General features: G+C 37.9%; 1 protein-coding gene across 10 annotated transcripts in view; it reads left to right on the top strand.

The window, feature by feature from the left end:
* The first annotated feature begins 215 nt into the window (after positions 1-215).
* The window catches only part of MAP2 (microtubule associated protein 2), a 249,525-nt gene continuing 238,528 nt past the window's right edge, over positions 216-11,212 (top strand). For 4 of the 10 annotated variants that reach the window (XM_056535275.1, XM_056535273.1, XM_056535274.1 and 1 more), the window contains exon 1: positions 217-258. The gene's annotated coding sequence lies outside the window, so the exon portion shown is untranslated. Of the gene's footprint in view, positions 259-11,212 lie in introns of all 10 variants that reach the window. The other 6 variants (XM_056535281.1, XM_056535279.1, XM_056535278.1 and 3 more) reach the window with 3 other exon arrangements.

The following is an 11,212-nucleotide window of genomic DNA, read 5'->3' as shown; positions in this document are numbered from 1 at the left end:
CTGTGTGCAGAGAACTCCACGCTTCTCTATGAGCTGCAGCTCCAGCCTGTCTGTGATTGATAGGTTTCTCCCTGGCAGCTCCTTCTATTTGGTGACATGGGTGGAGTTTGTGTTCCGGCTGGTACAGTACATTGCTCCAGAGGGTGGGGTTATGGTAATAGTGGGCGGTGCCTGCTCTGTCCCCAGCTTCTCCTAAGCTGCAGCTGATCAAAGCCATCAGAGCATCCCAAGTGCTGCAGCCGGAGACAAACCCGTCAGGTGAGCACTGTCTATTACCAGGTCTACTAGTCTACTAACCATGGGGCGAATGTCATCAGCCGCATTGTGTGCACTGGAGCACTGGAGTACCCAGACACCTGCCCGGTCACATTATCTATCGATCTATCCATCTCATATCTATCTATGGATCCATATATCTATCTATCTATACCTATCTATCGATCTATCTATCTATCGATCTATCTATACCTATCTATCCATCTCATATCTATCTATCGATCCATATATCTATCGATCTATCTATACCTATCTATCCATCTCATATCTATCTATCGATCCATATATCTATCGATCTATCTATACCTATCTATCGATCTATCGATCTATCTGTTGATCCATCTATCGATCTATCTATACATATCTATCTATCTATTGATCCATCTATCTATCGATCTATCTATATCTATCTATCTATCTATTGATCCATCTATTGATCTATCTATACCTATCTATTGATCCATCTATCTATCGATCCATCTATCTATACCAATCTATCGATCCATCTATCGATCTATCTATACCTATCTATCTATTGATCCATCTATCGATCTATTTATCTATACCAATCTATCGATCCATCTATCGATCTATCTATACCTATCTATCTATCTATCTATCTATTGATCCATCTATCGATCTATCTATACCAATCTATCTATCCATCGATCTATCTATCTATACCAATCTATCGACCCATCTATCTATCGATCTATCTATACCTATCTATCTCAGTATTTCCCAACCAGGGTGCCTCCAGCCTTTCTAAAACTACAACACCCAGCATGCCCGGACAGCCTTTGGCTGTCCGGGCATGCTGGGAGTTGTAGTTTTGCAACGGCTGGAGGCACCCTGGTTACATAGTTGCATAGTTAGTACGGTTGAAAAAAGACATACGTTCACTGATCTATCTACTGATCTGAGTAATGATCTGTATATTTTTAAATTCCGAAGCCCTTTTTCTATTCTTGTCTCATTCTTCAGCCGGCATAATTTATTTTACACTATAATAGGACTTTGTGTTCTAATGTACATGGTCAATGGAAGCATTTATAAGCCACCGTTACAGTCTTATGGATCTGACTACTGACCAAGGTGACGGTTCTATCTTTCTGGTACCAGGATGGCACTCAGTTGGCTTTGCTCTATGTAAATTGCCCCTTATTTTTTTTTACCCTAGGTCCTCTAAATGCATCCTCTGGCCCAATCCCTGGGCACTGTCTGCCTGCATTGCAGTGCTTAGCATGCCTTGACTATAAATGAATATCAATGACAACTATCATCATCATCCTCTATAGGAAATAATTGTAGACACAGTGAACTCTTACTATATGTGTCTGACATCCCTGCAATGCATTTACATATCCACCCCAGCCCGGGGCGCATTATGCCTGCAGTGCACCAGTGCTACACATTGACAGATGTGAGAAATTGTCACAGTACATTGTGCGGAGGAAGGTAATATGGGCTCTAGGGGACGGGTGCATGGGTTAGAACAGTAGGTAGAAAAGGCTCAAAAATGGCCCCTGTGGGCAACAGGGCATCGTAGAAAATGGTAATAGAATAAAAGATTGGCAGGAACTTTGTAGGTGACATAATGTGTTTTTAATGTCACCCATTTTTGAACACGTGCGGATTAAACCCTTTGTATGCCGGCATTTCTATAATATACCGACTCCTATTGCAGGTCTCTAGTATTACTGTAAATACCCATTTAAATGAAATCCCTGACTTTGGATCCTGCTGGATATCATCCGCACTGTGTCTAGGTTCCGGAAATGAATCGCTCTCCAGAGACCATTTTTTTTTTTTTAGATTTACTGCCTTTAGTACATAAAGCCAGAGGTTATTTTTAAAACAGATTTCTTTTCATTAGGCCTGCGAATATAAAAGCCAGTGATCCATGTAACTTCTTCTGGTCGGATTCCTCCATGAGGATGAAATGCAGCCCAGATGTTCTGGAGATAGCTATGAACGTGCCCTGCTGGTGCCAGCTTTTACAACCTGCTTGGGCATTAACCAATATGTTCATTATTTACAGTTTAGTATTTTATAATGGGTATAGAGGTTCCTTTCATTTCTATCTCATATAAATAACAAATATAAATATACTGTATGTAGCTACACTGGGTACTTGTGCGCTAATGATACTATGGAAAAAGGGGGGTTAATGAAAAGAAATGTGGGATCTATTAGGAATATTCCAGATAAGGCCGTTTTGGAGAAATAGAAGCAGCAGACAAAGGAAGGCGAGCATCATCTCATGCTTGAACAAAGGCGCATGCTCCGAAAAAAAAAAAGAGCTTGATAATCCCTTAGTTAGTCCCTCACAGAGCCCAGCCCTGCCTTTATGATGGCACCTGCTGGGGTGGGGGGTGTCATGCTTAGGGATCCAGTTTAACATGTGAATCATGTATGACTTTGTCATTATCTATCTATCTATCTAGGTGTAATCTTAAATGGTGCATCAATATAATCATATCATGTGTATCACCCCTGGAGATGGGTTTGCACACTGCTAGGTAGGGTTAGGTTGGTTTCGTTCCAAATATCCCTGTATGTAAATGACACAATGCACTTAATAATAATTGACGTAAATCAATATTCGTAATATAGTCAGACTGGGGTGGTTGTCACTGTAAGGAGCAGTGTCTTTTTGTCACCCCTATACTTACGATGGGGCATCCAATTTTATAAAGCCGTCATTTCCATTGTGTTGAAAAATGTTCCGTCTTTACTCATCCGCAATCTTCACAATAACCGGATTGCATGATAGGTAGCATATGGCGGGGCAATGGGATGATTTACCTGAAGTATGTATGACTTTATCATTATCTATCTATCTATCTATCTATCTCATATCTATCTATCTATCTCATATCTATCTATCTATCTCATATCTATCTATCTATCTCATATCTATCTATCTCATATCTATCTATCTCATATCTATCTATCTATCTATCTCATATCTATCTATCTATCTATCTATCTATCTATCTATCTCATATCTATCTATCTCATATCTATCTATCTATCTATCTATCTATCTCATATCTATCTATCTATCTCATATCTATCTATCTATCTCATATCTATCTATCTATGTCATATCTATCTATCTAATAACTATCTATCTATCTCATATCTATCTATCTATCTATCTCATATCTATCTATCTATGTATCTGTCTATCTTTCTATCTATCTATCTCATATCTATCTATCTCATATCTATCTATCTATCTATCTCATATCTATCTATCTATCTATCTATCTATCTATCTATCTCATATCTATCTATCTATCTCATATCTATCTATCTCATATCTATCTATCTATGTATCTATCTATCTCATATCTATCTATCTATCTATCTATCTATCTATCTATCTATCTCATATCTATCTATCTATGTATCTATCTATCTATCTCATATCTATCTATCTATCTATCTCATATCTATCTATCTCATATCTATCTATCTATGTATCTATCTATCTCATATCTATCTATCTATCTCATATCTATCTATCTATCTATTTCATATCTATCTATCTATCTATCTCATATCTATCTATCTATCTATCTTTCTATCTCATATCTATCTATCTATCTCATATCTATCCATCTATCTATCTCATATCTATCTATCTATCTATCTATCTCATATCTATCTATCTATCTCATATCTATCTATCTATCTATCTATCTATCTCATATCTATCTATCTATCTAATTTCTATCTATCGATCTATCTATCTATCTATCTATCTATCTATCTATCTCATATCTATCTATCTATCTATCTATCTCATATCTATCTATCTATCTATCTATCTAATATCTATCTATCTATCTATCTCATATCTATCTCATATCTATCTATCTATCTATCTCATATCTATCTATCTATCTATCTCATATATATCTATCTATCTATCTCATATCTATCTATCTATCTATTTTCTATCTATCGATCTATCTATCTATCTCATATCTATCTATCTATCTATCTCATATCTATCTATCTATCTATCTCATATCTATCTATCTATCTATCTATCTATCTATCTCATATCTATCTCATATCTATCTATCTATCTATCTATCTATCTCATATCTATCTATCTATCTATCTATCTCATATCTATCTCATATCTATCTATCTATCTCATATCTATCTATCTATAGCAGCAGATATCTATCTCATATCTATCTATCTCATATCTATCTATCTATCTCATATCTATCTATCTATCTCATATCTATCTATCTATCTATAGCAGCAGATATCTATCTCATATCTATCTATCTATCTCATATCTATCTATCTAATTTCTATCTATCGATCTATCTACCTAAATGTAATCTTAAATTGTACATCAATATAATCAGATCATATGTATCACCCCTGGAGATGGATTTGCACACTGCTAGGTAGGGTTAGGTTGATTTTGTTCCAAATATCCCTGTATGTAAATGACACATCGCACTTAATAATAATTGAGTGGTAATGTGATGATTTACCTGTAATAAGTGATTTATTATTTTATCAGCCATATTCCCAATCATTCATTCCTTCTTTGTTGTCCCTATTGTTTCTTCACACCCATGGGCTGATATAAATCCTGCCGTTACAATGCACTTAGGCCCATAAAAAAATAAAAAAAAATAAATGGGATAAAAAATGTAAACGTGAAGGATTGATACGTTTGTGTGTTACTGTATTATTGCTTATTTTCTAACAATACATGAAATGTAACTCTTTGTCTCCTGGAAGGAGTATTCTCTTTTTTTATACGTCGGGTATAGAAAACGATGCAGGCATGCTCTTATGTTTTTTTTTAGTATTCAGATGCTGAAGGCCTTGCATTGAAATGCTTTTGTACTAGGAGGCAGGACTTATGAGAAATGCAGTATGTCAGGCCTGGAAGGGGTTAAATCTGTATCTCTGCCTGGTTTCACAGCTGTGCAGAAGTAATGGTGGATACTATGTATGATCAAAATCTCATCTGTCCTTAGGTACCTGCGATAAAACCAATTTATTGAACAGAACGTGTGATAAATAATAGCAACGGGTTATAAAGCCCCACCGGGGTTAGGATGTGTTGGAAACGCTTTGGGCATCTGGCATGGAGATCTGCTTTGTCATGTTCTATGGTTTATACTACTAGTGCAGTGTTACTCAACCAGACGTTGCAAAACTACAACTCCCAGTATGCCCGGACAGCCAAAGGCTGTCCGGGCATGCTGGGAGATGTAGTTTGGCAACAGCTGGAGGCACCCTAGTTGGGAAATACTGTGCTAGTTGGAAAGAGATGGACGACACATCTGAATTATGACTCTATGAAGAAATATGTTCAGCCTTTCCGCCCCTAAAATTTTTTCGGATTCTTTGATTTTCGGCAACTAAATTTATTTTTCTGAAAATGTGATAAAATCACATCCATGGGGGAGATTTATCACGCTGTGTTATAGTAAAGTTTTCCTTGTTGCCCATAGCAACCACTCAGAGCCGAGATTTCATTTCACATATCGGTCTGATATAATGAAAGCTAAGCTGTGATTGGTTACTATGGGCAACCAAGAGAATGTCCCCCATGGCCTCCCTTTCTAGGCTATCAGTACCGCGTCAGTCTGGCTGTGAGCCGAATAAATGAATCATTTGAGGCAAATGAGTTGCTACAGATATTCTGTACACCCTTTTGTTTGTTGTTGCCATGCTATTCATCCCTAGCAACCAGTGGAGTCCAAGGACAATAGGCAGCATCCTTAAAGGGGTACTCCTGTGGAATTTTTTTTTTTTTTTTTTAAATCAACTGGTGACAGAAAGTTAAACAGATTTGTAAATTACTTGTATTAAAAAAACGTAATCCTTTCAGTACTTATTAGCTACTGAATACTACAGAGGAAATGGTTTTCTTTTTGGAACACAGAGCTCTCTGCTGACATCATGACCACAGTGCTCTCTGCTGACATCTCTGTCCATTTTAGGAACTGTCCAGAGCAGCGTATGTTTGCTAAGGGAATTTTCTCCTACTCGGGAGAGTTCTTAAAATGGACAGAGATGTCAGCAGAGAGCACTGTGGTCATGATGTCAGCAGAGAGCTCTGTGTTCCAAAAATAAAACCATTTCCTCTATAGTATTCAGCAGCTAATAAGTACTGGAAGGATTAAGATTTTTTTAATACAAGTAATTTACAAATCTGTTTAACTTTCTGGTACCAGTTGATTAAAAAAAAAAGAAAAAAGTTTTCCACAGGAGTACCCCTTTAAGCATCCCCATTTATTGAATGTTATTTTAACCATTAACTTATTATTCTATTGTCTGATACATGCTGTCATTTTAAGGCTATGTTCATATGGCGGAAAATTTGCTGACTTTCCGCCCGAAAAGCATGGACAGACATTTCACAAATAGCATGTTCTGTTGAAAACGTCTGCCGCAGAAACTTTGCTGTGTGTGCGGTACAGCAGAATCCCATTGAAAACAATGGCACTCTACTGCTGCGGAATTCCGAAATTCCGCTTGGAAATTCCGTTGTGTGAATATGGCTTAAAGGGGTACTCCAGTGGAAAACATTTTTTAAATCAACTGGTGTCAGAAAGTTATACAGATTTGTAAATTACTTCTATTTAAAAATCTTAATCCTTCCAGTACTTATCAGCTGCTGTATGCACCAGAGGAAATTCTGTTATTTTTTAAATTCTTTTCTGTCTGATCACAGTGCTCTCTGCTGACACCTCTGTCCATGTCAGGAACTGTCCGGAGCAGGAACAAATCCCCATAGCAAACCTCTCCTGTTCTTGACAGTTCCTTCAGACAGAAAGGAAATTCAAAAATAAAAGAACTTCTTCTGTAGTATACAGCTACTGATAAGTACTGGAAGGATTATGATTTTTAAATAGAAGTAATTTACGAAACTATATAACTTACTGGCACCCGTTGATTTAAAAAAATAGTTTTCCACCAGAGTTGCCCGTTAGGGGTTCTTCTTCCTGAAAAAATGTGGTGACAGAAAACCATTGATATATTGTTCCCAGTATTTGCATTAGGAGAAGTGGTGTCACTGGATCTTATTGAAAAAAAAATCATATACCCCCAAAGTTACAATGTTAAAGGGGTTCTCCGATTTGAAATACCTCTCAAAATACAGCCTGCTCATAATAAAAAATACATTATATTTCCCTTTTTGATTTTTGCGCCAGCCCTCCAGTTCACCATGATGCTTCTGTGTACTTCCCCTGATATCGCACTCTCCCTGCTTTGCCGATGATGATCTGAACAATTTGGAGTCCAATTCCTGAGGCTGCAGTGTGTTCAGAACATGATCAGCAGAGCAGGGAGAGCGCTTCATCAGGGGAAGTACACAGAGAAGCATCAGGGTGGACCAGAGCATGAGAAATCGACTCAGCAAGGGGCACAAAGTACGTTGTATTATTTTTCTTATTTAGCAGACTATATTTATTGATTTTTTTTAAGTCGGACAACCCCTTTAAAGGGCTACTCCACTGGAAAAAATTTTTTTAAATCAAGTTAAAAAGATTTGTAAATGACTTCTATTAAAAAAATCGTAATCCTTCCAGTACATATCAGCTGTTGCTATGATCCACAGGAAGTTCTTTTCTTTTTGAATGTCTTTTCGGTCTGACCACAGTGCTCTCTGCTGACACCTTTGTCCATTTTAGGAATTGTCCAGAGCAGGATAGGTTTTCTATGGGGATTTGCTCCTACTCTGGACAGTTCCTAGAATGGACAGAGGTGTCAGCACTGTGGTCAGACAGAAAGGAAATTAAAAAAAGAAAAAGAACTTCCTGTGGCTCATACGGCAGCTGATAATTACTGGAAGGAAAGAATGTTTTCCAGTGGAGTACCCCTTTAAGCAAATGTACTTAGCTGGCAGCATGTCACACTGCAGTGTCGCCAGTAGTGAAAATTCATGCATAAAGCAGTCACATTTCTGCCCCAATTTTTACAGCCACACAAATCCTACATAATACCCTTCTACAGTGCTCAATAACTACTCCCCAGACAACTATTAATCAATAACAGAGCTCACTAAGTGTCACTGTCCACAGTGCAGTTAATGCCGCTATTTAGTTGTCCATTAATCTAGCCACCAACAATTCAATACATGTCACCCGCATGCACAAAATTCTGCCAATGGCATAAAGTTCATTGCCACTATCCGATCCTTATTTAATTAATACTGCCATCCACCCCCCAGTACAATTAATACATCATCAAACCTCCGTACATATACAGTGAATGTACAGGGTGGGCCATTTATATGGATACACCTTAATAAAATGGGAATGGTTGGTGATATTAACTGCCTGTTTGTGGCACATTAGTATATGTGAGGGGGGGAAACTTTTCAAGATGGGGGGTGACCATGGTGGCCATTTTGAAGTTGGCCATTTTGAATCCAACTTTTGTTATTTCAATAGGAAGAGGGTCATGTGACACATCAAACTTATTGGGAATTTCACAAGAAAAACAATGATGTGCTTGGTTTTAACGTAACTTTAATATTTCATGAGTTATTTACATGTTTCTGACCACTTATAAAATGTGTTCAATGCCCATTGTGTTGGATTGTCAATGCAACCCTCTTCTCCCACTCTTCACACACTGATAGCAACACCGCAAGAGAAATGCTAGCACAGGCTTCTAGTATCCGTAGTTTCAGGTGCTGCAGAATGGGCAAAACAAAAATTGGAACAGGACCCTCAGTTTAAGTAGAAGATTTTGTTCAGTGATGAGGCAAACTTTTATGTGAATGGTGAAGTTAACAAACAAAACCACCGCTATTGGTCTGACACTAACCAACATGGGATAGATCCCTCCAAGACTGTTGGAACACAAAAATTGATGGTATGGTGTGGTATATGGGGTACAAAGATAGTGGGGCCATTCTTCATCAATGGAAACCTCAAGGCCACTGGATATGTGAAATTGCTACATGATGATGTGTTTCCCTCTTTATGCACTGAAGCTGGCATGTTCCCTGACTTTTTCCAGCAAGATGGTGCACAACCACATTATGTGTGTCAGGTCCGAGCATTCCTAGATGAACAGTTTCCTGGAAAGTGGATTGGTCGTCGTGGCCCAGTTGAATGGCCCCCGAGGTCTACCGATCTGACCCCCTTAGACTTTTATCTTTGGGGTCATCTGAAGGCAATTGTCTATGCTGTGAAGATACGAGATGTGCAGCACCTGAAACTATGGATACTGGAAGCCTGTGCTAGCATTTCTCCTGCGGTGTTGCTATCAGTGTGTGAAGAGTGGGAGAAGAGGGTTGCATTGACAATCCAGCACAATGGGCAGCACATTGAACACATTTTATAAGTGGTCAGAAACTTGTAAATAACTCATGAAAGAATAAAGTTACGTTAAAACCAAGCATATCATTGTTTTTCTTGTGAAATTCCCAATAAGTTTTATGTGTCACATGACCCTCTTCCTATTGAAAAAACAAAAGTTGGATTCAAATGGTCGACTTCAAAATGGCCACCATGGTCACCACCCATCTTGAAAAGTTTCCCCCCTCACATATACTAATGTGCCACAAACAGGAAGTTAATATCACCAACCATTCCCATTTTATTAAGGTGTATCCATATAAATGGCCCACCCTGTACAATAAATCTACAGAAAATGGCAGAAATGTTTCATTGGTGAAAGTCTGACAGTGGGACCCCCATAATTATTAAAACAGGAAGACGGGGTACATTGAAAGTTTCATTACAGATTTGCATAGTGATCCCCACTAAGGTCAATTAAAGGAAGCACTGTTTCTGTCAGTCCCCATTCATGCATGTGAAAAGTGTCAATGGACCCCTGCTCTGGTGGAAGTCCGAGCAATCAGATTCCCAACCATCAGACATTAAATGTCTGAAGTAGGAAAACCCCTTTAATGCCTTATAAAAATCAGTGTTAGGAGTAGGAACTATTCACCTGTAGATTGTAAACCCTTCAGGGCAGAGCCCCCTCCCTGTATTGTTCTGTAATTTACTGTGTACCTGCATCTGTCTTATGTATTGTAACCCTTATCAAAATGTAAAACGCCCTAGAACCAAGGGCGCTAAATAAATAAGTAATAATAATAACATGCTGGAGTTTTTGGTATGTCCCAGTCACTCCCATATGTTTTTGCAAAAAATGTCTAATGAGAAGGGCATAAAATAGTGTGAATAAGCCCCAACACTGATTTGTACAAAGCCTGTCAAAAACCATAGACATCAAAATACATATGCACACATAGCTACAAACATATACAGACATACATGTACAGTACTTACGATAGCCATCCTCAAGCTGGAAATACACATTACATTAAAGCAGGTCAAACCTAACAAATTGTAGCAAGATTGGCCAACCTTCTTGTGTATGACTGCTCAACGGGCCCCCACAAAACAGTATACTGTACAGTATACCAGTATACAAACATAGGTTTTATTTTTGGTTTTGCATTTTGTTCCGTGGCTGACTTATGTCACTGTATGGCTACACAGTGGTATTTGTTAGGGGGCATGCATTGGAAGTATACAATGCTAATGACATATACCTCCAATGGATCAATTAAACATAGAGTGAACATAGCCTTTAGTCTTATTTTTAGGGCTAAATAAGTAGTGGCTTGGGTATATGCAAAATGTTTGCTTTCTTGTTCATCTGTTGTGGTCCTGGCTAAATACAGAGCTTTAAAGAAATCTGAAAGCTAAGAATTCAAGAGCTGCATCCAAGCCCAAGGCCATCATCTAGACAGCCCTGTCACTTCTCATTTATGGCCTGTAGTTTACAGAAATGGCCATGTTTTTTATGATAGGTTAATTAAACAAACTAATATATTTCTGAATAATTAAAATCTGTTTTTAAATAAGCGCTGGAATTAGTATACTTCATATTAATTTAACCTCTTTTGTAAATT

The sequence above is a fragment of the Hyla sarda genome, chromosome 8, assembly GCF_029499605.1.
Source record: "Hyla sarda isolate aHylSar1 chromosome 8, aHylSar1.hap1, whole genome shotgun sequence".
Taxonomy (NCBI): domain Eukaryota; kingdom Metazoa; phylum Chordata; class Amphibia; order Anura; family Hylidae; genus Hyla; species Hyla sarda.
Note: the sequence above shows the minus strand (reverse complement) of the source record. Positions and strands in the feature narration are given on the sequence as shown.